Source organism: Benincasa hispida, chromosome 7 (assembly GCF_009727055.1).
Source record: "Benincasa hispida cultivar B227 chromosome 7, ASM972705v1, whole genome shotgun sequence".
NCBI classification, from domain to species: Eukaryota; Viridiplantae; Streptophyta; class Magnoliopsida; order Cucurbitales; family Cucurbitaceae; genus Benincasa; species Benincasa hispida.
In genome coordinates this window covers 6,704,287-6,715,600 of record NC_052355.1, presented here as the reverse complement: position 1 = coordinate 6,715,600, position 11,314 = coordinate 6,704,287, and the positions used below count along the sequence as shown (strand labels likewise).

The 11,314-nt window shown below is 34.5% G+C and overlaps 1 pseudogene; it reads left to right on the top strand.

The window, feature by feature from the left end:
* The window catches only part of LOC120080950, a 12,453-nt pseudogene extending 2,383 nt beyond the window's left edge, over window positions 1-10,070 (top strand).
* Window positions 10,071-11,314: the final 1,244 nt, after the last annotated feature.

Here is an 11,314-nt window from a genome sequence, read left to right as displayed (position 1 = left end):
AGCTATTTCATATTGAAGAATTGCCATGGTACGCAGACGTGGTAAATTATCTGGTTTGTGAGCAATTTCCTGAAGATTATACCGATCACCAAAAGAGGTGGCTCAGGCATGAATACAGATCATATTTTTGGGATGAGCCAAATCTGTATAAGAAGGGGTCAGACCAGATTCTGCGACTGTGTGTACCGGATGCTATTCACCAACGCATATTATCGTAATGTCATGATTCACCATATGGCGGGCACTTTAGAGAACAGCACATAGTAGCAAAAGTATTACAAAGTGGGTACTATTGGCCAACACTATTCAAGGATGCAAGAGACTACGCGATGAAGTGTGACCAGTGCCAGCGCACGTGTAATATTTCATGGAAACATGTGATGCCCATGAACATCATTTTAGAACTTAAGTTATTCGACGTCTGGGGCATTGATTTCATGGGACCATTCCCACTTTCGAATGGTCACAAGTATATTCTGTTAGCCGTCGACTACGTTTCCAAGTGGGTAGAAGTGGTAGCATGCGTCGCAATCAATGCGGTAGTAGTCTCCAAATTCCTGAAGAAAAATATTTTTACTCATTTTGGCACCCCACGTGCCATAATAAGTGACGAAGGCTCCCACTTTGTCAATTACATCGTCAAAAATCTACTGTTCAAATATAATATCCTCCATAAAGTGGCCACCGATAGGCATGTCTCTGTATGCGTTGGTGTTTGGTAAAGCATGTCATTTACCATTGAAGCTGGAGCACAAAGCGCTATGGGCGGTGAAGAAGCTTAACTTCGACTTAAAAGCAACAGGGGAAGCAAGAAAACTCCAATTGGTCGAGCTTGATGAGTGGAGAACGCAAGCTTATGAAAATGCCAAAATTTACAAAGAACGAGCAAAACGTTGGCATGACAACCGACTATGCGGCAAAAATCTCCACGTCGGACAAACGGTCTTAGTTTTCAATTCACAGCTACGGCTCTTTCCCGGCAAATTAAAGTCGCACTGGTCCGGACCCTTTACAATTAAAGAAATATTCTCATGTGGTGCGGTTGAGCTAATTAATGAGGAAGGGACTCGTACATTCAAGGTTAACGGGCAAAGAGTCAAGGCATATTGCGGGGTGATTTTCACAAGGAAAAGACCTCTGTAGACTTGAGAAATCCAGAATGAAGGAAAATCGAGTGGCCCTTACACTGGCATGCGACAGAAATTCATCTGGGGTGCAAGTCTTTTGGAATATCCTTTTCTAACTTATGATTCATGAACTCTCACTATTATAATGTTATTTCTGTCTTCATCTTTATTTTGAAAAAAAAAGAGAGAAAAATTTTGTTAACTTCGTTTTTTTTTATATTTGACCCTCTCAATGTTTTTCTTTACAAACGATCGAGGTAAACGATTGAGGAGGCACTACACGAAGATGCAACTACTTTATTTCGTCACCACAATCCAAAGAAAGTAGATCGCCACAAGGCAGGATGCGTCAACAAATGATGCGGGCGACAGCGCAAATTCGGGGGTTGTATTTTTCCTTGACTTTATTTAAAATTTTGCACTATCACATCGCATTTTAATTTTGAAAAATTTTATCACCACATCCTCTTTGGTTGGCGCAAGCATTTAACATTGATTACTTAAGTAAGTCACCGCATGATTTCTTTTTGCCAATTATGATTTCAATGATGAAAAACATGCTTCTATTTCTTTCTATACACTAGAGTCATCTTAATTTTAGGACAGCCACCTCATGAAATATTTCTAGAAGATAGTGGTCTGCTAGTTCTCTTTCAAACTGGCCCTTTACGAAACTTCTTAAGAGCATTGCATGACTTCTTTCAATCTTTTAGCAATGAGGACATTGCCGCATTTTAAATTTAGGGGTGCGGTATTCAATTTTCGACCTTGCTATTTTTTCTTTAAACAAAAAAAAAGAAAATAATAATAATAATAACAACATTGCGATTGGATCCTACTCGTAGTTGGATGTCCGCATGACATACGTAAGGGCAAGCCAAAATGAAGGTAGGAATCGTGATCAACACATAAATAAAATGATCGCAACTCCGCTGCCAAATGGGCATGAGTTTAGACTGAGAAAGAGCGCCTTGCTTGTAGTTGGGTGTCTGCATGACACACGTGGGGGCAAGCCAAAATGAAGACTAAGCACTTGGATCAGCACAAGATCATAGAAAAAAATGAAGATATATATATATATTTAAGTCTAAAATACGCAAGGATAAAAATCATTTGAAAACACCCCAGTGAAAAAGTTTTTTGAAATAAATCACGCGATGCCCTGGAATCTAGTAAATTGTTTTCTTGTGGTCCCTAAATTTTAGAAATATTTTAAGAAGAGACTTGGATAAGAATTAATGGAATTTTGGTGTATAGGATTTGAATAAGGCATCCTTGAGAAATCTAGAAAAGAGAAGGCGGTCGACTTTCTAAAAGAAATCTGTAGCTTATGCTTGAGGACAAGCATTTTTTACATTTAGGGGTGTGATAATGGGCAGAAATGCACGTTATTACAGCATAAAGTTATAAAACAATGCAGGTTTATGTTGATAAAAATATACAATATTGCGTCCAAAAGCATTAAATTCACAATATTGCGGTCGCATGCGTCCATCGCATTAAAAGAGCTAACTTGTGTATTTTTGTGCAGAAAATACATTGATGCAAGGCGGAAAATGCGATCCAAAGAAATCAACAGTCGAGCGCATTAAGAGAACTAATGTCATCCCATCAGTTTAATCATAAGAGTGGAGAAGCCTTTCACCCCGAAACTCTATAAATACCAAGGGCTACCTTCAGTGAAGGAGTTCAATAGTTAGATAATTTTCCATATAGATAGAAGTAGCATGTTCATAGTTTTTCTTTTACCTAGAAAGCAGAAGCGAGAGAAGTGAGATTTTACTGAGGGATCATTTTGGTGAACTTGAAAGAGTGCCGGAAGCATCGAGATCAGAGAGAGGGCAACCTTCTACGGAAGCAGGAACATCTTTTGAGCAGAATACAGTTAACAGTGTAAAAGCTTTAGAAAGCAAGGAATTTCTACCAGGCTCTCTATCCTTATCTTCCATTGTCATTTTGTCCTCTGAACTGATTTATAGAAATGGAATTTACATCTTTATATCTGTTCACTCTCTGGTTATTACACACAAATAGCTAAATCTGTCGAATGGGTTGAGAAGCACTTAGCTAGCATAACTGGGGATCTTCATTCTATGCGGTTATCTTGTATTATGTATGCGTCATTCGTCCATTAGAGATACTCGGGAGGGTAGTCTAAGGATAGAATTTAGGCATGAAAAAGTTAGGTTAGAATCTAGGCTCGGGAGAGTCAGATTAGAAACGCATAATCAAGAGATAGAAGCTTAGGAATAACTGTTGTTTGCTATTAACGCATCACATGCATCCTAGAGATAGGTTATGATTGTATGCGGTCATCTTGTCCTTGTGTGCATCTTGCATTATCACATAGGCAAGAAGTAGAGACTTAGGAATAAGCTCTATAGACACTATCGCATTCATCGCATGTGTCCTAGAATTAGCAGCTACCACATTTGCATTGGGAAATGATTTGCTATCGCATGAATATAGCATGATCGCATAGTTTGAATGCATCCTCGAGAAACGCTAACTAAAGACCTTCTCAACTCGTTCCTCTGAATACTCAGTGTATCTGTCGCATAATCAATCTTTTCTCAAATCCGCCGCATACTTTTTATACTTCAAACAACAAACCAACCAAACCATAAATTTATTTGTTACCACAAATTGATCTAAAAATTACTACCGCATATTGTTTTCCTTAGTCCCTAAGTTCGACCCTGGACTTACCAGGAAACTCAGTAGGATTTATACTTGGATCCTGTTGAGAAAATTTGTTTGCACGACGCATTTTCCACCAACGCAGTCCTTTCCAGTATTTCATCGCATAAAATAATGCATCAGGCTACCTGGGAGCGGGAGGACGAGATGAAGGCCCAATACCCAAAACTTTTTCAGGAATGAACTTTCGAGTACAAAAGTTCTTTGAGGAGGAAAGAATGTAACACCCCAAATATTTTTTTATTTTTTTTATGTAATTTAAGTAATTCCTTTTTATTATTGAGGGAATTTTTTGAATTTTGGAAGTCAAGTGTAGTTGTGGGAATTTAATTTTTGGCATTGAATTTATTCAATTTAGAAATTAATGACAGGAAGTAATTTCATTTTGGGAAGGAAAGGAATTTAATAGTATAAAGTGGAATAAGGAAAGGAATAAAATAAAGTTTATTTTATTTCCTTATTAGTTTTTTAGTTTTATTATTATTTTTTTATTTTTTTTATATAAAAACAAAACTTAAACCCTTTTTCTTCAAATACCGCAGCCCACCCCCTCCCCCGAGAAAACCTAGTCATGTCGATGCAAGTGCAGTTTTTGTCGAACCCGACGTCGGACGAGCAGTCGGCGATTCGATAGCCCCCTCAACGCGCCAGTAGGTCAGAGAGAACGCCTTGTCTGCTATGTTCTGGCCGAGAGCCCAGATTTTGAAGGCTTCTCGTCCGCTGCATCCGCCTAGACAGCTTGCCCAACTCTCCACGCTCGTTCCAGCGAGCTCCTTTGCGCGTCGCTCTTCCCGATCCGTCTCCTTTGTCATTTGCGTAGTGCGACCATGACGTGAGAACTGCTTCAAGTCCGCGTCCGACACCGCCAGCCACTTTCTCCGTCGATTGTCGTCACCGACCCTGCCTGCGTCGGGTCCTATCTTTGGTCTTCGTCAGATCTGTTGTTGGGTAAAGGTTTATGTCCATTCGTTTCGTTCTCTTGGCCATTTAATATTATGTTTCAGTGTTATAACATCGCCTTGCTGGATTTTGTTTCAAGCTAAAGTCGTCAAGGAGTTTGGAAGTCAAAGGAAGGACCGTCGAGGAAGGTGGAAGTGATTTTTCATTCTTTGAGTAAGTTCTTGATAGTTTGGATTTGGACCTGAAGTCTTACAATTGTGGCTTCAATTGAAATTTGAGAGTTGTTTTTGTTGTAGGGCTGCTACTTTGGATTTTTCCGTTATGTATAGTGGTCTATTTTTATCCTATGGGAGTATCGACTCGGGCCAGTCATCGGATGTATGCTAGCATGATGGATGTATGTTACGGTAGAATGACAGCATGATGAACTGATAATTAGTATATGTTACGGTAGAAATGACAGGCATGATGATCTGATAGTTTAGTATAACCACTGTACATTTTTGCTTGAGGATATGAAAGATGTATTTGTGCACATGGATACCTGAATGCTAGTATGAAATGATATTTTGATTCCATGAGGTTGTATGTGATCTGTGGATATTGAGGCCATGTGTATTTATTATAGAGCCATGGTGTTGAACATATTTATGTTATAGAGTTATTGTGATAATTATGGTGTCAAGCCTATGCTAGTGATTTTACTTATTAGTTAGAATGCCCACTAGGTTTGTGTTTCCCTCAGGATTCACCAGTTTGTGTTTCCTTCAAGATTCACCAAATTGTGTTTCCTTCGAGATTCACCAGATTGTGTTTCCTTCGGATTCACGCAGAGGTAGTGGGCAATATTTAGCTACAGTAGGATAGAACTCAGTTTTTTTTCATGAATGTATATATCCCCTGAAGGACTAGACGGTTTAATATGTTCCACCAGAGGTAGGCATCTAGAGGGCATTAAATGCCTAACCTGACCCCAGTAGTGAGGTTACTTAACTGAGTATTTTATACTCATTCTTTTTTTATGTTGTTTTTCATGGTAAGGTAGAGATGCACTGGCGATGGACAAGTGGAATTCGTGACCGAGCCACTAGGACTAGTTTTATGCTTTCGCTCATGAGATTTAGCTTTCTTTTCATGTTTTCCTAACTTTCAGTTTTGATATTTAAAACTTACTATTAAGAATCGTTTTCAGAACTTATTTATTATCATTTATGATTTATGAGTACTACTGCTATTGTTTTTAATATTTGAATTAATGAAAAACTTTTGAACTTATCTTATTTAATTAACATTCATTTTCACCATAACAGATTGTCGTTTCAAGTTCCATGCATGCAATATATTTAGTAACGTCCTAACTTAAGGTCCTAGGGGGTCGGGTCGTTACAATATATTTCTTTATTTTTATTATTTTTCCACTTTAATCTCCACCTTTTTTTATCAATCCAATGATTCAAATCAAAAATATGATTTTTACCTCACTTCCACTCTCTTTTTAAAACTTCTCAAATCTCTAAATTTTTCCAACTTTTTTACACTTTAACAATCCTAAAAAATTTGCAAAAAAGCCAATATTGTTGATCTCTCTCAAAGCTCTCAATTTTTTTTTATTTTTCATCTTGCTCTTGAGAAATTTTTTTATTATATTGTGAGGATTTAAATATTGTGAACTCAAACTTTTATGTAAGCTCACTATTTTCAGAGAGTTTTATTAAGTGTTTCAAAGCTTCAATGAATATAATAACGGTTGGATCCTAACTTGTGGAAAGAATCGGGTTTGCTCTTAAATCTGAAAAAAAGAAGCAAGGTAGCAATTCCTCTTTCATCGTGGAAAGAGTCAAAAGAGATTTTTAATCGAAATCCCAAGAGGTGCTTGGAAAAGTTGATGTAGATTGAGTTTGACCGAACTACTATCAAATTTACGATGTCTTCTTATCTAAAGCTTTTCTAATTATTTTTTCATTTAATTTAATTGTATGGCCTTTTGTTTAGTTGAGATTGGTTAAGTATATTGTTAATAATTTTAATCAATCTTGGCTATTTAGCATCAATTAGGATTTTTGTTAATTTTATGTAGAAAATTATTAATTAGTTTAAATTAAGCATATTTTTCAAAAAAATTTATTAAAACCCTATTCCACCTCTCTTCCTAGGGTTGCCATACCAATCCAACAGACTAAATGTTTAGATATATTGATTAATACATCATATCTTACCCTATAATATTTTATCGATTGATGTCTTGTATATGATATTATTATTGATACACTTATAATTCATGGTTCTAAATGGGTATACACATGTTTTTCCTTTAAAAATAAGTTTACTAATTGAATGTTTTATTGTTGTCAAATCATCGCTAATGCACTTCAAATGTTTATTGTTATTAGACTGCCAATGACAATCATGCCTTATTTCAAGTAATTTTAATGATTGGTATCTGATATCACTTATGTCTTATATTTGATAACATATAGTTGATATACTCGAATATCCATGGTTATATATACGAAACACGTAATTTACTTCAAAATAAGTGTTGATTGAATATTGATGTATCGTTAGATATATTGCTGATATATTTAAATGATTTATTGATGTTAGATATATTTTTTTTACATACCCATGTATATTTCAAAGTATTTTGCTTATTAGTGAGTAATACACTCACGTCTTAATAATTGATATATCATTATATATACTACAAATATTTAAGTATTCCTCCCTCATTGAAATATTTAATAGTATGTAATTTGGACTAAAGATTTAATATGTTTGATAATTTTAATAATCTGATATAATAAATGATTATACTTGTCTAAATTTAATATGTTTTGATAATTTTATTATATTATATATGAATTATACTTGTCCAAAATTTAATATGTTTGTTGATTATGTTTGATAGATTGCTAACATAGTCTACAATTTTGATATATCGTTTATATACTAAAACAATTGATAGATTAGAAAATTAAAAGAAGAAAAAGATTGAAAAAAAAAAAAAAAACTAAAACTTGAATTGTTAAAGAATAAGACCGTGATAGACTCCTACAAATAATATGGTCTATTACTGATAAACTATTTAAATTTGATCGTATTTGTAATTTTTTTTACATTATATTATATCTGCTAAAGATTTGGGTTCTAATGTCTATATTTGCAACTGTCCTTATATTGAAACTGAAAACTTTGTTATAATCAAAGTATTGACTTTGTTGTGGAAGTTTCTCTGAGACTTAGCTAGCATTAATTTGTTAGCAACATTTATCGATTTCAACAAAATACATTTTATGAACTAAATTAAGCTTCTCAATATAGAAAAAGTACGACAAGTTGTATACATCAAAACAAACTTTTAACAAATTTCAACCAACATAAAAGTGTATATAAGCAATGCTCAGGCTTTGCTTCTCACCACAAATCCAAAAAAAAGATTTTATTGACAAAAGAGATAAAGAAAAATGGGAAGACATTTCAAATCATTATCTTTCTAGCCTTAGCTTTTGTGTTTTTCATCCCTTTCAGTTTATCCGTTTCAATTGTCAACACGAGGAAGAGATGGATCAATTGATTCACAAAACAGGTCGTCGAGTGAAACTTGTGTGTGTGGAATTGGCTCGCACACACAGACCATGTTGGCAGAAGCCTCAACCATAGACCATTAAAAGAACTAGCAGATGAGGCAATCAAGTTAAGATTTAATTGTGTACGAACTCACATATGCAACCCATATGTTTACTCGCTATGCGAATAGGACGGTTGAAGAAAACTTTGATCTTCTTTGATTTAAAACAAGCAAAAGTTGAATTGGCTCAATATTAATCCTTTTGTGTTGAACAAGACTATTGCTGAAGCTTTATGAAGCTTGTTGTTGATGTGTTGGGGCGAGTGGTCTGATGGTGATCGTTGACAATCACATCAGCCAACCAAGATGGGTGTTGCTCTCTTGATGATGGCAATGGTTTTTTCGGAAACCGCAATTTTGACCCTCAAGAATGGCTACAAGGTCTTAGCTTAGTTGCCAACGCTTTTCGCAACAAATCAACGGTATGTAAATCATCAAGAGATTTTTCTAAATTCTTTAGAAAACTAACTTCGACCTTTTAAAAACTTTATAAATTTCATTAACATATAAAGTCTTTTTGATTGTTGTTTAGGTTAATAGGAATTGATTACGAAATGAGATACGAGGCTTTATGGAAAATGCAAATGATTGGAACAACTATGTAAGTCAAGGAGTAACCACGATTCATAAAAATAAATCCAGAAGTTTTTAGTGATTGTTTTCAGGCTTAATATGACAATGATCTCCGATGCTTAAAGGAAAAGCCTTTGACGTAAACACCTTAGACAATAAGTTAGTTTTTCGAGGTAACATTTGTATTCTTTTAGTGGAGATTCTGAGAGCAAGTTTGTACAACAACCATTGAACAAGATCTGTGCAAAATATTGTGAATGGATTTATAGACCATGCTGGGTTTGTAATGGAAGGATCAAATCCATTTCCTTTATTTGTTATTGAATATGGTATGAATCAAAAGAGAGGTTAATGATGCAGAAAATCGATTCATGAGTTGCTTCACAAGCCCATCTTGCACAAAAAAGATTTGGATTGGGCATATGTGGACTTGCAAGGAAGCTATTATTATAGTGAAGGTCAAGCAGAGCCTGCAGAGCTTTTTGGAGTACTCGACTCCAGTTGGACTCAATTAAGAATCCCAACTTTGTAAAGAAGTTTCAACTATTGCAGACCTATTACAAGAATTATATTAATGTTATGAGTACATGAAAGAATCTATAACTAGCAAACTTACTCCAATTTGTAAAATAAATGTCCAATAATTCAAAAAAAGTTTTGTAAAACTAGTTAATTAACAATTTGTAACATTTTTAATGGTACACAGATCAAATTCCAATGCATCATTCTCATATGTTATATATCATCCACAAAGTGGGGCCAATGTATCCAAGTCTCTAGAGACAACAAAGAAAATTTTCCTCACTGATTGCTCTGCCTCAACTCGATGGAGTCATGACAACGATGCATCCAATTAGGATGTCAGACACTGGTTTGTGCTTGAAGGCTAGCGGGAAGGCCTTGAGGCAATCTCTTTCAACTGATTGTTTGGGCCAACAAAGTGTTTGGAGTGCCATTTCGAATTCTAAGCTTCATTTGGCCACTTCCACTCAAGATGGGAAAGAGTCTTTTGTTTGCAAATTGAAAGCTCCAACTCTTTCAAAAATTGTGCCAACTCCTGTATTTGCACAAATGGCGATCCAAATTGCCTCCAAGACACCCAAAGTCAATGGTTTGAACTTGTTGGAACCAACACATTGTGATTGACCTTGTATTTGTAAAATTATGTACATGAAAACACCTAGTATTTCAACTTATGACAATCCAAATTACCTCCAACATTCCCAAAGTCAATGGTTTGTACTTGGTTGAACCAACAAATTGTGATTCGGTATGTATTTGTGAGATTAGATATATGAAAACGTCTTGCTTTTTTCACTAGTGGCTATTCAAATTGCCTCCAAGAGATCTAAAGCCAATGATTTGAACTTGTTGAAACCAACACTGTGACTAACTTTGTATTTGTAATAATAAATATATATTTTGAGGCCGACCTTTCTTTTTCATCCTAGAAATTTGTTACCTCCTATTAATTTTATTAATTTGCAAATGTAAAGGATTTGTTTGATAACGTTTTTTTTTCTCATTTCTTCTCATCTATTTATTGTTTCTAAATTTTAAGAATTTTCAAATTTGAGAAAGTATAAAAATTTGTTACCTCTTGGTGGTGTGTTCAAGTTCCTAGATATGTCATTTCTATTTTTTATATTTATTTCCATTTGTTCTATTTTATTTCTTCTCATAATTAATTTTGTTGTTTTTCAAAAAAAATAATTTTGCTATATTTATATTTTATTTTAATTTTAAATTTTAAACTTTTTTAATATTTTGATTTATATGTTATTTAAATTTTCACTTTTCAAATTTTCAATATGTATACTAATTTTTTATTTTAAATTTTGAGTTTTAAATTTTACAATAAGAATGTTTATATATTTTTTTAATTTTAATATTTTTAGTACAATTGAAATCGATCGGAGTTTTACAATATATAAATTCCGTTGACTAAGGCATTCAGTTAACTTAACTTTAATATTTTTCAAGCATGTCATTTACATAATAACATAATTGAGTTGGATCTGAGTCGACATTGTTGAATGAGAAAGTTTGGACCAATCACAAATTACCACGTCATTCATGACGAAATTCCAAATCATCAAATTTAGGACCAATCAAGAGTTGACATGTGTCCCAAATTGGATTTGAAGACAAATTCTAATGACGCCACATAGTTTCATCATGACTGTTGAATCATATAAGATTAATTTGATCCAATTTGATATTATTATTTGGGTTAGCCCAATTAAGCCAAAAAAAATAGGTTGAATTTGACCCAAACGTCAAATCAAGCCCAAATCCAACTAATTAGGTCCAAAGGCCAGCCTATAGACCAACTGAGCCACTGCCAATGAGGCCACCAAAGAACTTTATAAATAGAGGAGCTCTC